The sequence below is a fragment of the Pleurodeles waltl genome, chromosome 9, assembly GCF_031143425.1.
Source record: "Pleurodeles waltl isolate 20211129_DDA chromosome 9, aPleWal1.hap1.20221129, whole genome shotgun sequence".
Classification (NCBI taxonomy): Eukaryota; Metazoa; Chordata; class Amphibia; order Caudata; family Salamandridae; genus Pleurodeles; species Pleurodeles waltl.
In genome coordinates, this window is record NC_090448.1 from 1,152,937,045 (window position 1) to 1,152,960,183 (window position 23,139).

The 23,139-nt window shown below is 43.9% G+C and overlaps 1 protein-coding gene across 1 annotated transcript in view; it reads left to right on the forward strand.

Annotated features, from left to right (window-relative positions):
* The first annotated feature begins 20,346 nt into the window (after positions 1-20,346).
* FMN1 (formin 1) overlaps positions 20,347-23,139 on the forward strand; it is a 453,758-nt gene continuing 450,965 nt past the window's right edge. The window contains exon 1 of the mRNA XM_069208999.1: positions 20,347-20,608. The gene's annotated coding sequence lies outside the window, so the exon portion shown is untranslated. The remainder of the gene's footprint in view (positions 20,609-23,139) is intronic.

The following is a 23,139-nucleotide window of genomic DNA, read 5'->3' on the forward strand; positions in this document are numbered from 1 at the left end:
TCCAGGCGTCCAGAGCTGCTGTCATAATTGTGGGCCTCTTCTGGGGGAGGGGGGGGGGGGGACTGGATGTTGCTGGCACCTCTTCTCCTGTGACATTGGCTGGGGGGCCTGTGGGGATGTAAATGCAGTGTTATTGTTTCTGCGTGTGACATATTGTGCATGGGTGTGTTGCCCTCTATGGTTGTTGTTGCCCTGGCAGTTTAGCCTTTGTGGAAGTTGGTATTTGGTGGACTAGGTGATTCTCTCCAGTGTGCATGCCATGCAGCGGTGATAGTTGTGTATGCAGTTCTGTTAGGGGTATCCATGCACCGATGTTGCATGCAGGGCTTGGTATTGGGATGAGTGGGTTGTGATGGTGGGGTTTGTGGGAGGTGGTGGAGTGATGGGAGTGAGGGTGGGGGTATGTGATCGCATGCAGGTAGGGGCGTAGTAGTATAGAGTTGATTTAGCAGAGTCCAGTCCTCCTCCTACTCCGGCCAGGCCCTCAGGATGCATGATTGCCAAGACTTGCTCCACCCATGTTGTTAGTTGTGGGGGAGTAGATGGGGGTACACCGCCAGTCCTCTGTACAGCGTGTAGGTGTCTTCCTGCAATGGAACGTACCTTCCCCCATAGGTCGTTCCACCTCTTCCTGATGTCATCCCTGGTTTTTGGATGCTCTCCACGGCGTTGACCCTGTCCACGATCCTCCGCCATAGCTCCATCTTCCTAGCAATGGATATCTGCTGCACCTGGGCTCCGAATAGCTGAGGTTCTGCCCTGATGATTTCCTCCACCCTGACCCTTCGCTCCTCCTCTGAGAATCTGGGGTGTCTTTGTGGTGCCAAGGGTGTTGTGTGAGTTGTGTAGGTGAGGGTGTGTAGGGTGATGTGTTGGGGTGTGTGATGCGGGGTGCGTGGGTGGTGTATAAGTGATGGTGGTGTGTGGCTCTGGTTTTGTCTGTGGTCGTGGTGTCTGTCTCATGCCAATGGTTTGTATTCATAGAGGGTTGTGGGTAATGTTGGTGTGTGTTTTACAGTGGTGTGGGTGCGTGGGTGTGGTGAGTGTATGGGTGTCAGGGTGTGTGTTATTTAAATTGACCAATGTGGTGTGCATGTGTCATAATATGGTGAACGGATACCTGCCACCGCCACAATATGTTGGTGGCTGTCAGCGTGGCGGTAAGTGGGATTTACCGCCAGTGTCATAATGAGGGCCTAAATACATTACAAAGGGCCAGATGTAACACAGTACTGTTTTGCATTTCCTAAATAGCGAATTTTAAGAAATCGCTATTTGAGAAATTCAAAATGGTATGTAAGAAAATAGCGAGTCCCTAATAGCGATTTCTTAAAATTTGCGATCGCTAGTAGGGTATGGGACTACATTCATGGGACTGGAGGACCATTGGTGCGAATCGTTTTGCATTTCCCAATTTGCGAATCCCTTTTAGGAATTTGCAACTTAGGTAATGCACATCTAAAGTTACTGGGGGCCTTCGGCCCCCTTTGATGACCCCTCCAAAGCAAATGTGCACAAGTAAAGCACACACATGCCCCAGGGGCATGTATGCGCTACATGGCATTTTTTAAAATTGCACATGGTTACCACCACCTTGGAGTTGGTGGTAATTGCATTTCCTAATGCCCAGTACGCATTTAGGAAATGCATGATACATGTGCATAGGTAATTGCAAATAGGAATTCCCTATTTGTGATTTCCTATTTAGGGAATCGCAATTTGCGATTCGCAAATTTGAGTCGCAATTTTAGGGAATCGCTATTTTAGCGATTCCTAAAAATAGCACTGCAAATGCCTTTCATAAATCACGAAAGGCTATTTTGCATTCGCAAACGGTGGAATTTTGAGATTAGCACCATTTGCGAATGCAAAATAGTTTGATACATCTGGCCCAAAATCAATTGAAAATAAGGCCATAACTACAAACATTTAAACAATATTTTAAAAAATAATAATATATATACACACACACAAAAAACTAAAAGCAAAATAATTAACCCTTTCGCTGCCAGGCCTTTTCCTCTCCTGTGCGGAGCCTTTTTTTTGGCTATTTGGGCCAGTTTGCGCTTAGGCCCTCAGAACTTTTTGTCCACATAAGCTATCCACACCAAATTTGCGTCCTTTTTCCCCAACATCCTAGGGATTCTAGGGATACCCAGAGTTTGTGGGTTCCCCTGGAGGAGACCAAGAAATTAGCCAAAATACAGCACAAATTTTGTTATTTAAAAAAATGGGGAAAAAGGGCTGCAGAAGAAGGCTTTTGGAGTTTTCCCCTGAAAATGGCATCAACAAAGGGTTTGCGGTGCTAAAATCACCATCTTTCGGGAACAGGCAGACTTGAATCAATTTTGGCATTTTCTGGGACATACCCCATTTTCACTATTTTTTGTGCTTTCAGCCTCCTTCCAGTTAGTGACAGAAATAGGTGTGAAACCAATGCTGGATCCCGGAAAGCTAAACATTTTTGAAAAATAAACTAAATTCTGAATTCAGCAAGGGGTCATTTGTGTAGCTCTTATAAGGTTTTCCTACAGAAAATAACATCTGAAATAAAAAAAATATTGAAACTGAGGTGAAGAAAACTGCCATTTTTCTCCACGTTTTACCCTGTAATGTTTTACTGCGATTCCAGATTTTTTAAAGCAATATGCCATTACGTTTGCTGGACGCTTCTGGTTGCGGGGCTATATAGGGCTGGTAGGTTCATCAAGAACCCTAGGTACCCAGAGCCAATAAAGGAGCTGCACCTTGCAATGGGTTTTCATTCTGTACCGGGTATACAGCAATTCATTTGCTGAAATATAAAGAGTGAAAAATAGGTATCAAGAAAACCTTTGTATTTCCAAAATGGGCACAAGAGGACCAGTGGCTATTTGCACATCTCTGAATTCCGGGGCGCCCATACTAGCATGTGAATTACAGGGCATTTCTCAAATAGACGTCTTTTTTTTATACACCGTCTTCCAATTGGAAGGAAAAAATGTAGAGAAAGACAAGGGGCAATAACATTTGTTTTGCTATTCTGTGTTCCCCCAAGTCTCCCGATAAAAATGGTGCCTCACTTGCGTGGGCAGGCCTAATGCTCGCGACAGGAAACATGGACACATCACATTTTTACATTGAAATCTGACGTGTTTTTTGCAAAGTGCCTAGCTGTGGATTTTGGCCTCTAGCTCAGCCGGCACCTAAGGAAACCTACCAAGCCTGCGCATGTTTGAAAACTAGAATCCTAGGGGAATCCAAGATGGGGTGACTTGTGGGGTTCTCACAAGATTCTTCTACCCAGAATCCTTTGCAAACCTCAAACTTTGGCTACAAAAACACTTTTTCCTCCCACTTTGGTGACAGTAAGTTCTGGAATCTGAGGACCCACAAATGTCCTTCCACCCAGCGTTTCCCCAAGTCTCCCGATAAAAATGAGACCTCACTTGTGTGGGTAGGCCTAGCGCCCGTGAGAGGAAATACCCTAAAACACAACATGGACACATCACATTCTCCCAAAGAAAACAGACCTGTTTTTTGCAAAGCACCTTGCTGCAGATTTTGGCCTCTAGCTCAGCCGGCACCTAGGGAAACCTACCAAACCTGCACATTTTTGAAAACTACACATCTAGGGGAATCCAAGATGGGGTGACTTGTGGGGCTCTCACCAGGTTCTGTTACCCAGAATCCTTTGCAAACCTCACAATTTGGCCCAAAAAACAATTTTCCTCACATTTCAGTGACAGAAAGTTCTGGAATCTGAGAAGAGCCACACATTTCCTTTCCACCCAGTGTTGCCCCAAGTCTCCTGATACAAATGTTACCTCACTTGTGTGGGTAGGCCTAGTGCCTGAGAAAGGAAATGCAACAAAACACTATCTGAACATATCAAAATTATCAAATAGAAAACTACCTGTTTTTGCTGGGGAGGGGGGGTACACCTGTGTTTCTGGTCCTGGGCTCAGCAGCCATCTAGGGAAACCTAATAAACCCATACATTTCTGAAAACTAGACACCCTGAGGGAGTCCAGGGAGGTGTGACTTGCGTGGATCCCCCAATGTTTTCTTACCCAGAATCCTCAGCAAACCTCAAATTTAGCTAAAACAAATCACATTTTTCCCACATTTCTGTGTGGGATCACCGCACCGGGACGAATTTCCTACCACCCAACGTTCCCCTCAGTCTCCCGGTAAAAATGATACCTCATTGTGTAGGTGGGCCAAGTGCCTGTGACAGGGAAGAGCCAAAAACATGTTGAAATTGAGGGGGAAACAAAGCGGGTCCAAAAGGGCAGTTTGAAAAAAAACATTTTTAGGCAGACAAGTGGGGCAGAATTTTTATCAGTATAGATGAGACAATGCTGGGTGGTAGGAAGTTTGTGGATTCCTGCATATTCCGGAAGGTTCTATCACAAAAATGTGTGATTTCCAGCAAAGTTGGAGGTTTGCAGGGCATTGTGGGTAAGAAAATGGTGCAGGTGCATGTGAAGCACACCACCCTTGACTCACCCAGATGTTTAGTTTTCAGATGTGTCTAGGTCTTGTGGATTTTTCCACATGGCAGCGTCCCAAAGTCCAAAAAGTGCAGCCCTCACCATTCCAAGTGGGACGATTTTGAGGGTTAGGCAAGCTCCCATGGCCCAAACGTAAAACCAAAACCCAAAATAATCAAATGTCCTCTTGCTTGCTGTGGAATAAGATGTTTTAGTGTGAGGGGGGGGAGATGAAAGACTGTTACCCCCTTCATTTGGGGTGGGGGCATAACCATGCCCATACTGGTTGGTAGCCACCACCACACTATTTTTTTGTTTTTTTAATTCCCTGGCTAGTAGACATTCTGCCCCCCAAGGGTGTGGATCGGGGGTAATTTCCCCATCTGCCCACTGATGTGCAGAACGACTTTGGCCCCATTTATTTGGGGTGGGGGTATGGCCATTCCTCCATCCTCTTATTTTGAAAACAAAATCTTCCCTGGTCTCTGGTGGGTTTTCTGTCCCTCTCGGGGGCAGATGGGCCTTCCAAAAATAGGCTGATCTGCCCACAAGGACGGCCTCTACTACCTACCAACAAACAAATGTTTAAAATGAATGTAATGCACATTTTAAGCCAAAAGAAAAAAAAACATATCCTCCACATTACAGCACCTCCAACAGAAAACCTGCAAAGAAAGTGCAATATCTAGCAAGAGCGTAAATGTAAATATATACAGAAAAAGTGAAGCATCATTTTGTACATGATTAAAAAATATACATTTTAAAATTGTAATAAGTTGTACTATTGCATTTTGGCATAATGACAAATAGGACAAGATACATCACAGAAAGCAAAGCAATTATCTAACATGGGCTTCACTTACAACCAAGAAAGTACAACAATGGAAACTGTCAATTGGAAATGTACTAAATAGTACCCTAAAGCTTGGAGGGCTACTACAAAAGATGATGGGCCTGATTATGAGTTTGGCGGTCATACCGTTATCCCGCTTTGGTGGCAGCCCCAAGTACTCTGCTGAGGCAGCAGTCTTTCACCCGCTTTATTACAATGCATGCAGCCTGAACCACTAACTGCGTTGACGGAATATGTTTTGCCTGCGAAGCAGCAGACTGCAATGCTGGCTATTCAGACTCCGTCGCCATCAGGGTCGCAGGTTCCGCCGAGTAGATTATGAAAACACAGTGGCACTGGCAGTCCCCTTGCGGTGGTTTCAGGATGACGGTAGGCCGTCATGGTACGTGCTCAGAAAAGCACCACTGGATGGATACAAATACAACCCATTGACCTGCAAATCACATTATAAAACACACACCCCATTCCAGACCATGATCCTTTGCCAATCAACTGCAGCACAGCAATTCATACACAACATTGTGGTGAGAGAAGGCAGGCCTTTTTTCCCCCATTCCTTTTTCCACTCTTCACACACTTTGCCAGCACATTTTCTTTACACCGTGTATTTTTTGTTGCACTGTCACTGACTTTATGACACAGCCAAAAAATCCATGTTTTTCAGTGGCAGATTTGACAGTTATGGTGGATGAAATCATAAGAGTAGAGCTACAATTGTTTGGAGCCCAAGTCCAATATACCACTATTAGTCAGAAAAGGGACATGTGGTCCAGAATAGTAGACAGAGGGGAATGCTGACGGTACCACCCTGTGCACGCAGGAGGAAATTTAGAACAACCTGAGGGGGAAGGTGTGTTCCCTGGCCTATAAGCAACATATGGAGGCTAATAAGACTAGTGGTGGTCCTCCCAGACCTCCAATCAAATGGTTTCAATGGGAGAAGGTCTTGCAGATCCTACATCCTGAAGGTTTGACAGGAATACCTAGGGGAGTAGATTCTGGTAAGTTACATCTCACTAACTGTCACAAATGTCCTGTGTGACCCCAATTCAGCTTATGCCATTGTGTTGTCTACCCAGTTTCCTAACATGCAATCCCCAAAGTATCAGAGATGTTGATTTTTCTGTGTCAATGTGCCTTGTTGCATAGAAGATCACATGTATCAATCTCCATCACATCCCACATGTTGTAATGGTGTCTGTAAGTGTAGTCCTACAAAAATATCATTTCAGGACCAATGATATGTGTCAATATTAAATATATGGTCTATCCCAACTGCATTTTGTGAACAGGTATGTTACACAAACACTTTTGCAAGTGTTGCCAAGCAGAGCCTACTACAAGTACCCTAAAGCCCTTTTTCTGCAACTCAAAACAAAACACAATTGTGATTTTTCCCATTCACACTTGTCTGACATTTTGTAGGGAGCTGGCTTTCCATACGGTGCACTAAAAAAAGTGTCTGGTAGATCCGCAACTGGTTTGCAGAGGCAAAAGTAGATAGGATTAATGTTCTATTTTGTGGTAGTGTGGATGAGAAGATAGGCTTATCAGAGGGCAGTGCTAATTATTTGGCGTACTCACTGAGGCAATACATGAGACACACTCAAAGAATAAATCTGAGACAAATTTAGAAAAATAACACTTTTTAGATATACTTTAAACTCAAAAACTTAGTTATAAGGTAAGTATGATTTAAGCATAAATTCTTTTCACTTGCAAAAATCAACAATTTGTGCAGATTGAGTTCTTCAATGTTAACCTATGGAAGGAAAACACATTCAGCAAACAAGCACTTTACGGCAACTCACAGGATCAATCTTGTAGTTTTAGGGTGAATACTGGGCAAGGGTCAGGACCACACCAACAGGTCACTCTGGGCAGCACTGGGGCGGCCAGATGCAGAGGTGCAGTACCAAGTCGGGTGCCCAATGTATTTCAATGGGGATTGGTCCCCGTGAATTTAGGCTGCAGGGCCCGACTGGGAGGACCAGTCGGGAACAACCAACAGATAAGCTGCAAACATGGGGGGCTCGGAGACGTAGATGCACCTTTGTTCCTCTTCACCATGGCCCGGGGGGGGACAGGTGCAGGGGTGACCTTTGGCGTCGGGTTTCCTTGTCCAGGAGTCCTCATGGTTGGGGGGCCCTGTGGTCTGAGGCTGCAGGCGTCGTTGTGGAGTCCAGGAGGGGTGAAACCACAGTGGACTCACACTGAGGAGAGCTTGTGGACGTCATTGACACCAGGGGTCCACTTCAGCTCGGGCTGGCGATGACGGGTGCAATGGTTGCTTGAAGCATCAGGTTTCTCTCATCACAGGAGACACTGGAGATGGGGCATGCATGCAGAGGCTGCAGGTGACTTCAGGGAGTCCAGGGGGGGTGAATCCATGATGGACGTAGACTCGGGACAGTAGAGGAACCTTGCTGGCACCGGAGGTCCACTCCCACTTGGGTTGGTGACGGCGGTGCAGTGGTGTCTCCAGGTGTCAGGTCTTTGCGGTTCCAGAAGCTTCAGAGTCCTTTCTCTAGAGTTGGTTGGGGAGCAGGTTTGATGCTCACAGGAGACTTGAGTCTTTTTCAAGGGCAGGCAGTCCTCCCAAGTTTTTGGAGGTTCAGCTGCAGGGTGAGGTGTCTTTTGGTGCAGAGTCCATCGAGGACTGTAGGCAGGCCAGCGGAGTTGGTACCAGGTCAGCTGCTTCTTCTTCTCCTCTTCTGCAGGTGCGTCTCTTCTTTGTCCTTTTCTTCCTAGTTCGTCAGGATCTGAGTTCTGGGGTTCATGGGTACCACCTAAATACTCAATTTAGGGGTGCTACAGGGAGTGCCAAGTGGCAGTCAATGGGTAGCCCACATTTAGGGTGACTACTCCCTTTGTATGACCACTTCCGTTGGGAAGTGTGCATAACCCTGACCCTAGCGGCCTAATTCCGTCCAAACCAAAATGAAGGAATTTAAAAAGTGGTGTTCATTTCAGCTTGTCCACCCTAGGGATGGGACTGGTATGAAGTGGGCACACCTCCTAATCTGCCTAATTTTCCCACCTGTCTTGCTGTCAAAAGTGGGGTCAGGACAGGGAGGTTGGTCATCTTTGCCATTCGGAGAGACCTGGGTCACATTACAAAGGCGGCTAGGCCTTTGAAGCTTCCTACCCTGGAATGTCCATCCTGCCTGGAGAGGTGTCAACACGCACCCCACCCCCCCAGTGCAGGCTTTTGTCTCTGGAACCCGAGAGCGCTGGCTCTCACCTTCGGAGGTCAGAAACGTGGCTAAGGTGGCTGAACTGGTCAGGACCAGTCAATTAAAAGATTAGTAGTGGGTAGGTTTTCAGGGGGCACCTCTAAGGTGCCCTTTAAGTGCATGTATTGGTACACTGGCATCAGTGTGGGTTCACCAATTTGAGATGTTTAATACCAAACATCCCTAAATTCAGTGAAGCTATCATGTAGCTGGGAAACTCGTAGTGATCAGTGTCCAGCACGTGTTTAAAATGGCTTCCCTGGTCACTTACTATGTCTGAGAATCAACAAAGACATAGCAGGGGCATATTTGCCCATGCAGATATGCTGTGTTAGTGGATATAGCACACAGACTGTGTGCCATGTCGTGTTTTCACTTTTATCTGCACCAAGACATGCAGCCTGCAATGGCAGCCTGTCGTGTGCTTGGGGAGGTGTTCCTTAGGGTGGCATGATTCGTGCTGCAGCCCTTACGGACCATCTTTAGAACCCCAGGCCCTAGGTACCAGGGGTACCATTTACTAGGGACTTAGAGGGTGCTAAAGGTTTTGCCAATTGGTGAAACAACTGTGCAGTTTTAGGGGAAAAAGATCTGGTCCTGGGGACCTGGTTAGCGTGAACCCAGTACACTTTCAGTTGAAATTCCATCAGATACCAGGCAAAATGTGGGGGCTCACCATGCCAAAAAGGGTGCTTTCCTACACATATCGCAACTGATGTTCATTTTTCGCTCTTGTTTTATTTATCCTAATGCAGCAGACAGATAATAATGTAATCCTTGAATAACATTTCATATAATAAGCTCATAAGCTAAATATACCCAGACACATAGAGATTTATACTGTTAGCGAATAGCATTAGCTACGCATTCATTCATTAAATCCCCTCTTCCTTCCCAATTTGACCAACTTTTTATAAATCGCTTGCTAGCTCCATTCCTCTTTGCGTACAAATTCTCAAGATCCATTACCTTCGACATTTTTGTATACTATTGAGCAATAGAAGGCATGCCTCTTGATTTCCAATTGGATAGAATTAAGGACTGGTCTACTAAAGTAGCAATAAAGCAACACTAGATAAGTTTATTCGGGAGATTGTTTGCTGCTGACAGGATACCGAAAAGAGCCCCTAAAGGTTCAGGGATAACTCCCCGCCTGAGCTAAACCCCTATCTAATTAAAGAAGTTAGTCCAAAACATGCTCAATTCAGGGCAAATAAAGATCATATGCAGTCAGCCTCTAGAATTGGACACACATCTAAAACATCTACCATTGGCCCCATTGTGCATCTGTTTAACCTTTTCTGGAGTATAATACAACATCCATTTACTGTAAAAGGCCATGTGTTTGAAATTAGTCGCACAAATGTATTTTTCTGTAATCTGGCTATATACGCCCATTGGGCTTTAGTTACCACACAACCTGTAGTAGTCGTTATCTTACTCAAATGGTCCGGCACAAAACTTATTCCTAGATCCTGACCTAGTACCCTATACCAGTTTCCAATGCTGGACAGATGTGAGATAAAAAAAAAGGCCCAAGCTATTTTCTGAGCCACTTCAGGCACCTCTGTGGGGTAGTTTCTGTATAGATTCTGTATATGAATAAACTAACCAAAATACAGATATGGGGACACTTCTTTATTATCCTGAGTAAGCGTTTGCCAGGAGATTGAATGATTATTGCAACAAAATCGATCAGCCCCCGAAAACCCAGAGCTGCCCATCTATTAATCACATAAAGATCTAAATTTAAACCAAACTCTGAGCAGTGCTTAAGTTTTAACTCTGGATGGAAATATGGAATTTTATATCATTGTCAGATAGTGTTAAAACAATCAACTATAGTTTGAGGTGTCTTATAATGAGTCCTCTTTGGAAGTCTGGGAATCCGTCTAAATGAGACATCATTCGTCCCGGCAGATTTTAACATTGTATTCAAGTAAAAGTTACCATTACCGGATGTATTTATCGAAGCAACGGTTAGCCAGCTCAGAAGGGCCGCTTCATAGTAGTGTTTAAAACTTAGTAGGGATAAGCCTCTCTCTGCCCGAGTTAACTGAAGGACTGAGGGCTTAACTCTTGGATGCTTCTTTTGCGAGATAAATGTACAAATGTAGGAATTAATGGCCTAAGAAAAAAAAGAGCTTGGGATTTTAATTATAATATTAGCAAAGCGAATAAGAACAATGACAAGAGACTCTTCTTTATAAGGGAAATAAGTCCTATGATTGTTAAAGGAAGACTATCCCAGCGCTGTAGTAGATTCCGCATCTTCCCGATTAAAGATTTATAGTTACAATTATACAGGTCAGCATAGCTTGAAGTAACTTTAACCCCTAAATACCTAATGGGGCATCTGGCTTGAAATGTGGGATGCGTAGCTACTGGAAGAATCTCCGAGGAGCTTTTAAACAGTGAAGCTTCCGACTTAGTCTGATTCATTTTATCATTTTATAACCACCTATAGCCGTAAATTCCCTGATTTTATCTAGAGCATGCTGAATGTTTGCCTTGCTTGCCACTAAATAAAGTACAATATCATCCACATGTAACTTGAGTTTGGGAGCTCATGCTATAGGAGGTCGAATGATTGATCCCGACGTATAGCGCAAGCTAAAGGTTTTATAAATGACACAAATAAGATGGGTGACATTAGGCAACCTTGACGAGTGCCATGCTTGATAACTATCTCCCCAGCCAGAGGGTTATTTATAATTATGGACGCTCTGGCATATACATTTCTTAGCAAGCTAATAAACTTTACCGGGAACGCAAATTTATGAAGAATTGTGTATAACACTTCCCATTCGACTAGATCAAATGCCTCTTCTGCATCCAGCATTATAGCAGCATCTTTCACCTTCTGACTAGAAATAAAGTCAAAAGCCTGCACCAAAAAATGTTTGAAGACCTTAACCTCCTAGGTAGAACCCCGTTTTGATCCCCATGACTAATCGAAGACGCTACAGTAGAAATCGTATTTGCCATTATTTTCGTGAAAAGCTTGTAATCACTATTTAAGAGGCTTATGGGGCAGTAAGAGTTCGGGTCCTCCTCAGTTTTATCCTTTTTAAGAAAGCTAACTACTACAGAGTCAGTAAAGTATCCCCGTATGGAAAATTCCTGAAGAATCCGATTAAAAAGTAGTACAAGGAATGGAGCTAGTTGCTACGCTAATACCTTAGAAATGCTTGGCGCCAATCCGTCTTTCCCACAGGTATGGCGTTAACTGCAGATTTAATTGCTATCTGTACCTCTTCCACAGTTTTAGGCGCGGTTATAGACTCTGCCTGTTCTGAGGTCAAAGTGGGAATTTGAATCTTCCCTAACCAGCCCTCAATAACTGAGCTCGAGCTGCCTTTGGTCTCTGAATATATTTTAGCATAGTGTTGTAAAAATATCGGGGCAATCTCAGATGAATGCATGCATATTGTTTTGGCCTGGGGCTCAAAGATCTTTTTAATGATGTAAGCATTAGCACAACGTTTCAGAGACAAGGCCACCAATTCCCTATAAATTAATTTTCCTAATGTCTGCTCAGGAGATAGGATGTATGATTAACTATTTCTTTAGCAGTAAAAAACTCCTGAAATTTAAATTTAGCATTAGCCAAAATCCCTTGTGTGTCTTTATTAGGGATATAGGCATGCATTTTTACAACTACATCTAAACTCTTAGAAAGCTATGTATACTGTAGTTTTTCTTGCTGACTACAAGCTGCTAAGAATTAAATTGTCTGACCTCTGAAGAACACCTTTAAAGCCTCCCATACTGAGAAATCAGAAGCTGTGTCTATGTTAACCTTTAGAAATTCGTCCAAATTGCTTTTCACCTGTGTGATCCAGATGTCTTCCATAAGAAGTATTTTATTAAAGCATCATCTTGCTCTAGGGGTGGGTATTGCTGTAAAAGTCACTGCTAAGCTGATCAGTGAATGATCTGAAAATGCATTATTAAAAATAGCAGTTTCTTCCCATGAAACTGAATGGGAGATTAAAAAGAAATCTAACCACAAAACTGTGCCATACCGTTTCGAGTAACATGTAAATTAAGATGTCAACTCGTTTTGGGCCCGCCATGGATCAATAAGAGCAAAGTTGTGAATAAGAGCTTGCAGTGCGCGGGAAGATTTGGACTTCATCTGATATTTGTACATGATGTGTCTAGTGACAAATCCTGGATTAAATTAAAGTCCCCCCTATTATTAAATGTTCCATCTCATGTTGTAAAAGAGAATAAAGGTCATACAGGGAAGAAGGTACATCCTTTATGGACCATAATAACTTATAAGATTATATAACTTACTTCCCATACGCATTTTAACCAAAGTCCATCTAGCCCCCCCGATCCCCAACTACCTTGAGAACTTATGATTGGGCTGTATGCACAATTAAAATTGCCACTCCGCAATGTGAGGCCTATGAGAAGGGAGAATGTATGTTGTATATTCAAAGATAAAGGGGGAAGTGACCACTTTCTTTTAGGTGTGTTTCCTGCAAATATATTATGTCTGCTCTTAAAGATCTAAACCAAGCTAGCATACCTTGACATTTAACTCTGTTGTTCATGCCATTCACATTGCATGACACTATTCCCAACTTATTGCAAGATATTACAAACTATTTTTCCATCCATCTACTGCAAATGTTCCTGTTTCCTTTGCTCCGTGAACTCCTACAATTGTGACCCACCACCCCTGCCTTCTCCCATTGAACCCTGGAGCCCGACCCGTCCCAAGCTCCCTCCTCTCCCACGACCCCCTCCCACTTGACGCCCTGTGCCCCAAACCTCCACCCCTCTACCCTTAGCTTGGTGCATTGACATGGCACCCAAGGGTCCTCTGAGGCTGCTGAAGGCACATAAGAAAGAACAGAAAGAAAAAGCACCAAAAAACACCCCTCAAAGAGGAAAACAACATAGCGTACCAAATTCCAATCTTACCCCACCTATTATCCCCAAAGTAGCAGTGCAATATGTCATTGATCACTTCTACATTGTCATATCAACTGACATAAAAATACCCCTCTATGAGGGAACCAACCTAGCACAGAAATAACATTATGCTTTTCCCCACCTGCTATCCCAAAAGTGGCAGTGCAATATCATATTGTTATCTCAACTGGCTTTTCATTAATTGTTGCCCGTTGCTAGTGCTAGTGCCCATACTCCAACCCTCTTTCCAACCTGACTGCTAAACTGATTGTAAAAAATCCTATGCTTGTACAGAATGGAAAACTTGAAAACCGCCTTCATAAAGAACTTTCAGTTTAGATTGCTGGGTGATACGAGTGGGTGTCTCCACATGCTGAAAACTACTAGTTAGGCTCTTAAATTATTTTCTGCGGCGTACTGCCAAAGAAGACATATCAGAAACAAATCTTGAAAGAAAAATCACGTGGCATCTGATACAATTTCTCTTTTAGGGCTGTAGTGATATATGTGTTTTGACCACTGACTTTGTGTTGCACCACGCTGCACCTGGATTAACTGTCCAGTGTTCACCAGTTACAGACTACGTTTTGTATTCAGTTTAGCCTTAGATTCATTCTGCCTATTGACTTTATCGTAGCATTAGACACTGCCATGTAAAGGGCTGCCCGTAATTTTCCACATTGCAAACTGTGCATTCTGTCATGTTTTCGTGCTTTTTCTCACCAAGGGCTTTGGTTGATAAGGACGTAGTCAGACGGCAGGGAAAGGCCTTGTTTTGATTTGACATCTTGGGATTGTGGCCAAACCCCAACGTGTTATTTTCAAAGCATACCTAAACTAGTCAGCATGTTTGAATTGCAAAATGTCTTTTTTTCCCCAGAAAGCGCCTTTTGGTTTTTTAAGATATAAAAAGACCCAATGCGACAGTGAGAGGGTCAATGGCCTCAATCAGGATTCTAGACATCAGATGCCTGATATCTTTCCTGTGAGGGTAGAGATCTCTTTCTCTTTCGCAGTCGAACGGGGTCATCGTCTTGCTGGCATGAGAAAGATGAAGAACCTGACAGGCCCTACAGTGATGCATTTTTTATTCATTATTTGATTTGCATTATAAAATAGATACATATATTTGCTGGATATTTTGCAGTGGAGAATCATTTTGGTATGTTTTCCTTTCATTGCTGTGACTATTTTTAAACGTGTGCTTTCAACATGCTACTCTTCTTTTAGCAACCTCATGGTGAAATAATAAATGTCTTCTTTGAACTAAGAAGTGCATTCCAGAGATTTTTGTCAGCTCGGTCATTAGTGAAAAGCAAAACATTTTGGCGTAGATCGGACAGTCTAAAAAAGAGAGGTTGGAGGTTGAGAGTGCACGATTTAAAAGTATAAATATGTTTTTATTCAGAGAGTTAAAGGAAGCACCGCAAACCATGTTTGAAAATGCCTGTGAAATTAAAATGCCTTATGATGTCTTGGAAAATGTGTTTTCTTGTTTAGCAGGACTTTCTAAGTTTTGGGATGGGTTCTTGGATAAAACAAACTTATTGAATGTTTTTTCATGTTTAGAAAAGGTGCTTTTTGAACGGAATGATATCCCTTTTGTTCTTGACAGGAGGGTTTGGATACTTTTGTCTGCTTACAGAAAAATGCATGAGAGATGTAAACAGTTAGAATATGAAAATAAGAAACTGAAGGAACAACTTAAGATAAAAAATAATAAGTTATTATAAGCTGTTACAGGGGAATCTAACTTTTCACATTCCAGTAAGAAGGAGGTTAAAAAAGGTGGGGGCCAGTGTGAGCTGCATGAGCAGAATCATGTGCAGCCAATGTTTGGACGAAAAATACAGAGTAGCCCACGGTTTTTGGAAGGAGTTGAAATGCATTCTTTAAAAGATTACACCCAGCAAGAAGTTGACGATGTTACCGATATATTCAGACAAATTTGCAGAGTACGATGTGTACAATTAATTCAGACAAGACACAGGGACTGCTGCAAAATGTGTAGTTTCTAGGAATTCAGTGGAATCCAGAACATAGAGAGATATTGTTACAGGTAAAACAAAAGATGTTGGAGTGTGCTATTCCTCGCACTAAGCAGAAGACACAGAGTTTCATGAGATTGTTTGATTTTTGGAAACAGCATAACCCTCATCTGAGTAAAATCTTAACCCTTTGGTACAAAGTAACCAGAAAAAAAACATGAGTTAGAATGGGGTGAAAAGGAGCAGTGTGCTTTTGATTTGGCAAATGAAATAATTCAACATACTTAGACTGGTGGCCAGTGCAAGAGGGAGACATTAAGTTACATGTAACTGTTCAGGGACAATACACAAATTGGAGTATGTGGCTAAAACAAGGGAGGATGAGGGTGCTCCTAGGATTTCGGACGAGAAAACTACCTGACTCTGGGGAGCACTATATTTCTTTTGAAAAACAGCTTTTGGTCTGTTATTGGGCTCTAGTGGATACTGAGCAAATAACACTAGGTCATAATGTAATTCTGAGACCTGAGAAACCAATCATGCAGTGGGTGATGAGTTCACCTAAATCTCACCGTATAGGACATGCACAAGAGGCTAGTATCATACGCTGGAAATGGTCAATACAAGACAGGGCTCGAGTACGACTGGCAGGCACTGCAGCCCTACATGAACAAGTGTCTCAAGCCCCTGTAGAGGATGAGGAGAGGTACTGCAGGAGGTACCGCAGGTAAAGGAGTCTCCAGTGAAATGGGGTGTACCATTTGAATTCTTGTCCCTTGAGGATAGGAAGCATATTTGGTTTACTAATGATTCATTCAAATATGTGGGTACCAAAAGACATTGGAAAGCAGTGTCATACAATCCAGTTACTGAAAAGTTGTTGACCACCACAGGAGAAGGAAAAAGTAGCCAATATGCAGAGTTGTATGCTGTGTATCAAGCTGTAAAGCAAGAGCTGCTTGGGACTTGTCATATTTACACTGATTCTTGGTCCACTGCCAATGGATTAGCCATTTGGCTTCCCACATGGCATGCACATAACTGGTTCATTCACACACAGGATGTGTGTGGCAAAGAGTTGTGGCAGGAAATTTGGGAAATGTTAAAACAGAGTAAAGTCATAGATACTCATTGTCCCATTGACTCACTAGAACGCTGGTTCAATTCCCTTGCAGACGACAAAGACAAAAGTTCCGAGGCAGAAGTGTCAACCCAGAAATCTGACTTGGTGGGGATGGCTATGTGGGCGCACCAGAAATGTGGACACCTGGGAGAAAAAGCCACTTACATGTGGGCAGAGATTAGAGGGATTCACATTCCCCTAGATTTGATAAAAACTGTGATTTGGCAATGTCCTATTTGTCAGCCCAAGACCAAGATCTGTCCCACAAACAGTCAAAGGTCAATTGGGGAGAGGAAAGTTACCAGGACAGATAGAAATCAAAGCTATTCTGTTAAATAGTAGAGAAGCTGATTTATTCATACAGATTGGAGACAGAATTGTCCAACTTGACATAAGTGCAGTGTATGGAGGATTGGTGAGGAAGGAGACTGCCCCAGCCCTTCTAACCGTGCAAGGAACAGGAAGTTCAGCAGATAAAAACATCAGTGCTAAGGTGTGGGTTGAATCCCCAAATGGCCCTCCAGAACCAACAGAAATTATAGCAAAGGGCCCCAATAACGTCCTGCTGATTATAAAACAAGGAAAGGAACAATTGGAGCACTTTTTAGATGACAAATGTTATTTGCAAGAAAAATTATACTTGTTTCTTTTACAGATCTTATTACGACTTGCCACTGACCATGAGTGTGCTGTGTGGTCTCCCTTCGGGCGTTTACGTGTGGGATCGGGGGAGGGACCGCACCCCCAACTTGAACCTGATCGATCACCATTGTGCAACGCTCCTGCTGCTTTTAAAGTACAAAACCTATGCATCCATCTAGCACTAATTGTGCTTCTTATGCGCTTGTAAGTTCTCTTTATCTTGACCTGTGTAAGAGCATAGCAAATGTTCCAGGGAGGAGGAGGGGGATTGCATTCCTGTTGCCATAGTCTTGAGCCCCTGAGCCTTCTCTGGAAAGCAGTTATGCTGTTTACAGGCTCACTTTGTAATTGCTTTGGCTCCCTTGGCAGAAATGGTGTTACGGGATTTAACAAATGAGTCATGGTATTCAACTCTGCTTGCTATAGGCCAACATGAGGATTCATCCTGGAAGCCACAAGCTGCACCAGTGACTACACAGACCCCTCCTGTAGCGACCAGGAGTTTCCCTTCCCTTGGGAAAGCATAGTGCACTCCACAAGGGATGTGATTAAGCAATTAAATGAAAAAAAAAATAGGCTTAGTCGAGTCCTCCCCCCAAAGAAAAAATTCATGGGTCACCATCAGCAGAGATTGCCACACTGTAAATCCAATATTTGCGCTCCCAAGAGGCAAAGAATGCAAAATCAAAGTCTGTAGAAATCAGTGAAGGGAGCTCACTCAAAACCAGTGAGGGCCTAATGCGTGTTCAAAGCATGTTTTAAATGCAGCAGGAAACGTTATTGAGGTGGTATACACTAACCTGATGGAAAAAATCAGGCCACAACCCGCTGCTGCTTCCATACGGGAGGCGAGTGGTATTCACTGTAGAGCGCTGAGCATTAACAGGGAAATCCCAGGGGATCGCCTGGGCTCGACGCCAGCTAGCTGCCGCTTCTGTGCCATTTCCTCCAGGCATAAAAGCTCCTACAGCGGCGATAAGTGTTCCTGTGGCCACAGGCCATCCTATGTCCGTCCACCGTCTTTGGTGCCTTCAGCTGCCGACACACAACTCAGACACAGAGCCTGACAGGAGCTCCGTACGTGGCTTCTACCAGGCTTGCCTGATGTTCATTTCTCATGGAGTGAGCAATCTACATACAATTTCTTTGGAACCCAGCAAAACTGAAAATTAACTATAAAGACCTCCTTCACATGTTCGGACAGGTTGAATCATCTAAAGCCTTTCTTGATGCCCTATGAAAGAACAGTTCATTGGTCTATGGAACTAGAAGCTGGTGAACCAAGCCTGTGGGCTTATTTGTACATCTTTGCAATATTATGCATGACTCTGGTTGGGTTGTAAGCAAAGTAACTGTGCTTTGGCATCAATAAAATTATGTAACCCTAAAAGAATAATAAACATTCATGGCACAAGAATAACCCTGAGTAGAACATCAATTGTGGCAAATGATTACATTTATATTATTCTAAGGCATTTTACATAGTGACTGATAAGGATCGTAGCCCAATGTAAGGACCTTTGAAATTTGATATAAACTGCAAAGTACTCAAGTAAGGGTGGCATTTGAGTGCTACTTCAGTCTTCTTTTACTAGCCATTACCTCTGCAAATTCCCTCGTAAAAGAAAATAGGCACTCGAGATAACACATAAAATTCAAACAAGCGTTTAATGCAAAAACAGCCAACAAGCATTTAAAAATGAGAAACATAATTGCCTAATTACCAGACCAGATCTTCGTGTCGGATGATGTGAAGCATGTAGAGCTAAAATTCGTATATTTCGGTGCTACAGTTATACACTTTTTCTCAATGCAAGTGAATAGAAGCTGGCACACATGATAAACAGAAACCTGCAAAAAAGGAAGTAATGAGTAGGTGTCAGTCACTTCTTATGGAAAGAACACAAGAAGGCTTTGAGAAGGAGATACAGGATTCACCCAGCTAGATCTGAATCTACTACTTTCTGAAATCCCCGTTTGAAATGTCAAATTTTAAAACAGGCTATGCTAAGTAGAACAGCTTAGCTAATCCGTGTAACATACAACTCAGTATAAGAAAATTCAAACTAGTTTAAAATGTGTGCAATAATACTAAGGCTTTTAGTTTGCTCCAAGAAGGTACAAAAAAGAAATTGAATAGTAAAAGATAACAGCACACATAGATTTGCATTTTTGCACTATATAAGCAATCACAAAGGCACATACAAATGAGTGAATTCATGTTATTATCAGAAAATAGCAGCATTAGATTGGGTCATGGCCACTTATTCCAAAAATAAGTAAATACAACAATCCTAACAAGACATGCTAGTAGTAAGGTCTGTGCCTCTGGGACTGGGCCTCTGCACATGAATTATACTTGACAAAAAAGCCAGAATCCTTGATAACTCCCTCTCAAATATTGATCAGGACAATTACCGGTATTAGGTCCAAACAGAAAAGGATATTTATAATTTATGGACATTTATACTTACTGCCCACGGCCACTCTTGAAAACAGTTTAACCATGACAAAGTACATAAAATCTTGGGAAGCAGGAGAAGCATACAATTTGCTTTAAAAAAATTAAGTTGGTCTTTCATATACCTTTCGTAACTGGCCGCCTGTAGGAACATTTTAAGATTTTGTTTCTGAAGAGGAAAGTAATAGTGTTCCTCAAAATATTGGCCAACGGCATTTAGCGCCTTAGGAAAAAGGTGGCTTTCGGAGCTCACGTTTGGTCCCAGGACTGTTAACCAATGTCCTCGCAAAACGGGTTAGATAGAGGCTGTAGTTAAGTCCATGCGCATTCAAATGCCCCTTTTGAATTCTGAGTAAAAAAACGTCGACGAGAGGCGCCCCCACCCTTCGCTTTCCGGCCCTTTCTCACCGGCTAAAGTCCTGTCAAGTCTCATGTGCCCATGACGTCACACCTCGAGCCGCGAACGTTTGCGTCACTCTATGAAGTAAGCCGAAGACCCGCCTTCCGGGCCTTTACTATTGGTCGGTGTTGAGCTGTCTGACTGCCTGTTACCCAGACGGCATGCTTGAATTGCGCCCACCCCCAGGTGGGGGAGACACTCGTTATTGGCCAGTTGCGCAGTCCCTCTCTTGGCTGCTGGTCACAGTTCGGGCTGGCGCGTGCTGGATGAGATGTTGCCCGGGCGGAGAAGAGGGCGATTGGCGCAGGCGGTGCAGCGCGAGGCCGGCTGGGGCGAGCGAGCGGAGCGCGCCGTTGCACTGCCGAACCGTCCTGAGCTGAGCGCGAGGAGGCGGCGCGCGCACCGCGGGCTGTGAGCCTTGGCAGGAGCCTGATGGGGAGCGTGCCAGGTCTGCAGTGGGCACCTGCAGCCTCTAAGGGAGTCCTGCAACCTCCATAGGTATCGCGCTAATTGCATTCAACCGCCTCCGTATCTTGCAAGTCTGTCATAACATAGCCTGTGAGTTTTTCACTGCAGATGTGCTCTCTATTTTTGCACGCTAAAAAATACACTCCAGAGATATATGTGCTTCTTGGTAATATAAGTTCATAAATTATGTGTGTGTCCCATAATCTACCCTGTACCCTACCTGTGCCCAGTATAATGTAGCCTGTAAAGTGCATAGTTTGTGTACCTTCTGAGCTCTATATCGTGTTCTCCAAGATATGCACACTCCGTGTCCCATGATGTACGTCCAGTGAGCTACAGTATATATATATATATATATATATATATATATATATATATATATCCACTATGAGTTATTTCCTATTACCCATGCCCTACACCCCTCTTGCAATAATGCATACGCCTGTTACCACCTACACGTGATTAGTTGCATAGTCTGGGCTGCACAATATGTATACATTTTCTTGATCAACATGAAACGACACAATTTTGAGATGATAATGTCCTCTAAAAAATGCTGGTATGCGGCTGAAACATGAATCAAACACAACCCAAATTAAACTACATGCTTTACAAGGTCTCATGTACTAGCATCAGTGTTAGCGTACCGGCTACTATACATGCGTATGTTATTCAAAAGAGAGAGCCTAGTACAGGGTCAAAGGCACGCTTAAAGTCAGCCAGTAGTAGAGGAAGCTTGTTTGTGAATGGTAACATATTGTGAAATGAGTCTAACTCTTTACCAAATTTGAGGAGTGCTGGGGTCGACTTGATAGATACTGGGATGTTGTTCCATCTTGTGGGTACATGGCTAGCTGTACTGCTCTTTGTTTCATAAAGGGTTTGGTGTCAAGGTCCCCTCAAAGAGGACCTGATTTTCACCCCTTTTGTAGGGATTCACTTTGTGCACCATGTTGTAGGAAGTGACCTGCCTGTATATTATTTACCTTCACCAGCTGTGTAAAGTCCCTAATGTCTCCATCTTCATACAAGTCCTCCGTTGTAGCCACCTCTGTCTCTGCCCATTGTTCCGGCTAACATGCAACCGCTTGTTTCGTCCACCTTGCGAGCAGCACTCTTAAAAAAAAAGTAAATTAGCTTTAGGAGAACGCATGTCTCTTGATCTGTTTGTGTGATGTATGCTTCTTAATATACACAAACGCAGCTAAAGAGGGAGAGGCAAAAGTAGCCACCATACGTCCTCCCTGGAGAAACTCTGTTGCTACAACAAGGTGTGGTGGCTCTCAGGTGACTTTTGTAATACCCTTTATTTAGAGTATTCCAAAACCGTATTTGGGTGGGTAATGGTCTGTTAGGTCACGTGAAAGAACCCTTTTTCTGGAAGAGGTAGCCTTACATGCTAATCGTGTCATGCTTCTTCATCGGCAACCTCTATCCACATTGGTAGGACAATGCCACCAGGACGGACTCGACCTGTAGAGTGGAACGTAAGAGGAAGTTCTAAGATAAAATCAACTGGATAATAACGGGATCCAGACAAAATTAACAATACCGTATAGTACCCAGGCTATCAACTTTATTGAATTGGTTCCATAGATATGATTGAAAACCTTACTCAGATTGTATATGAGAAAGACGAGTCACACTATCACCTAGGCTTCTTAATTTATTTGTCCAAAAATATTGATTAGTGTGCCCTTCTCTTTTGCTATATCAGGATTCTCCAACAAGTAGCTCATGAGCTACTGGTACCTCTCCAGCTACCTGTAAGTCAATCAATCAATCAATCAATCAAAGGCATTTGTATAGCGCACTGCTCACCCGGAGGGTCTCAAGGCGCTGGGGGGGGGGGGACGCTACTGCTCGAACAGCCAGGTCTTGAGTTGCTTCCTGAAGGCGAGATGGTCTTGCGTTGTCCGGAGGTGGATGGGGAGGGAGTTCCATGTCTTGGCTGCCAGGTAGGAGAAGGATCTTCCTCCGGCCGTGGCTCTGCGGATGCGGGGGACGGTGGCGAGAGCGAGGCTGGCGGAGCGGAGCTGGCGGGTGGGCTTGTGGAAGGTCAGGCGGCTGTTGAGGAACTTGGGGCCCAGGTCGTGGAGGGCCTTGTGTGCGTGGGTGAGGAGTCGGAACGTGATTCTTTTGTTGACGGGGAGCCAGTGCAGGTCTCTCAGGTGTTCGGAAATGTGGCTGTGTCGGGGGATGTCCAGGATGAGTCGTGCTGAGGCGTTCTGGATCCGTTGGAGTTTCTTCTGGAGTTTGGCGGCGGTGCCGGCGTAGAGGGCGTTCCCGTAGTCCAGCCGACTGGTGACGAGGGCCTGGGTGACCGTCTTCCTGGTCTCGGTGGGGATCCACCGGAAGATCTTTCGAAGCATGCGCAGGGTGTTGAAGCATGAAGATGAGACGGCGTTGACTTGTCTGGTCATCGAGAGGGAGGAGTCCAGGATGAAGCCTAGGTTGCGAGCGTGGTCCGTTGGCTTGGGGGTGGCTCCCAGGGCGGGGGGCCACCAGGAGTCGTCCCAGGCGGATGGTGATGATCCCAGGATGAGGACCTCCGTCTTGTC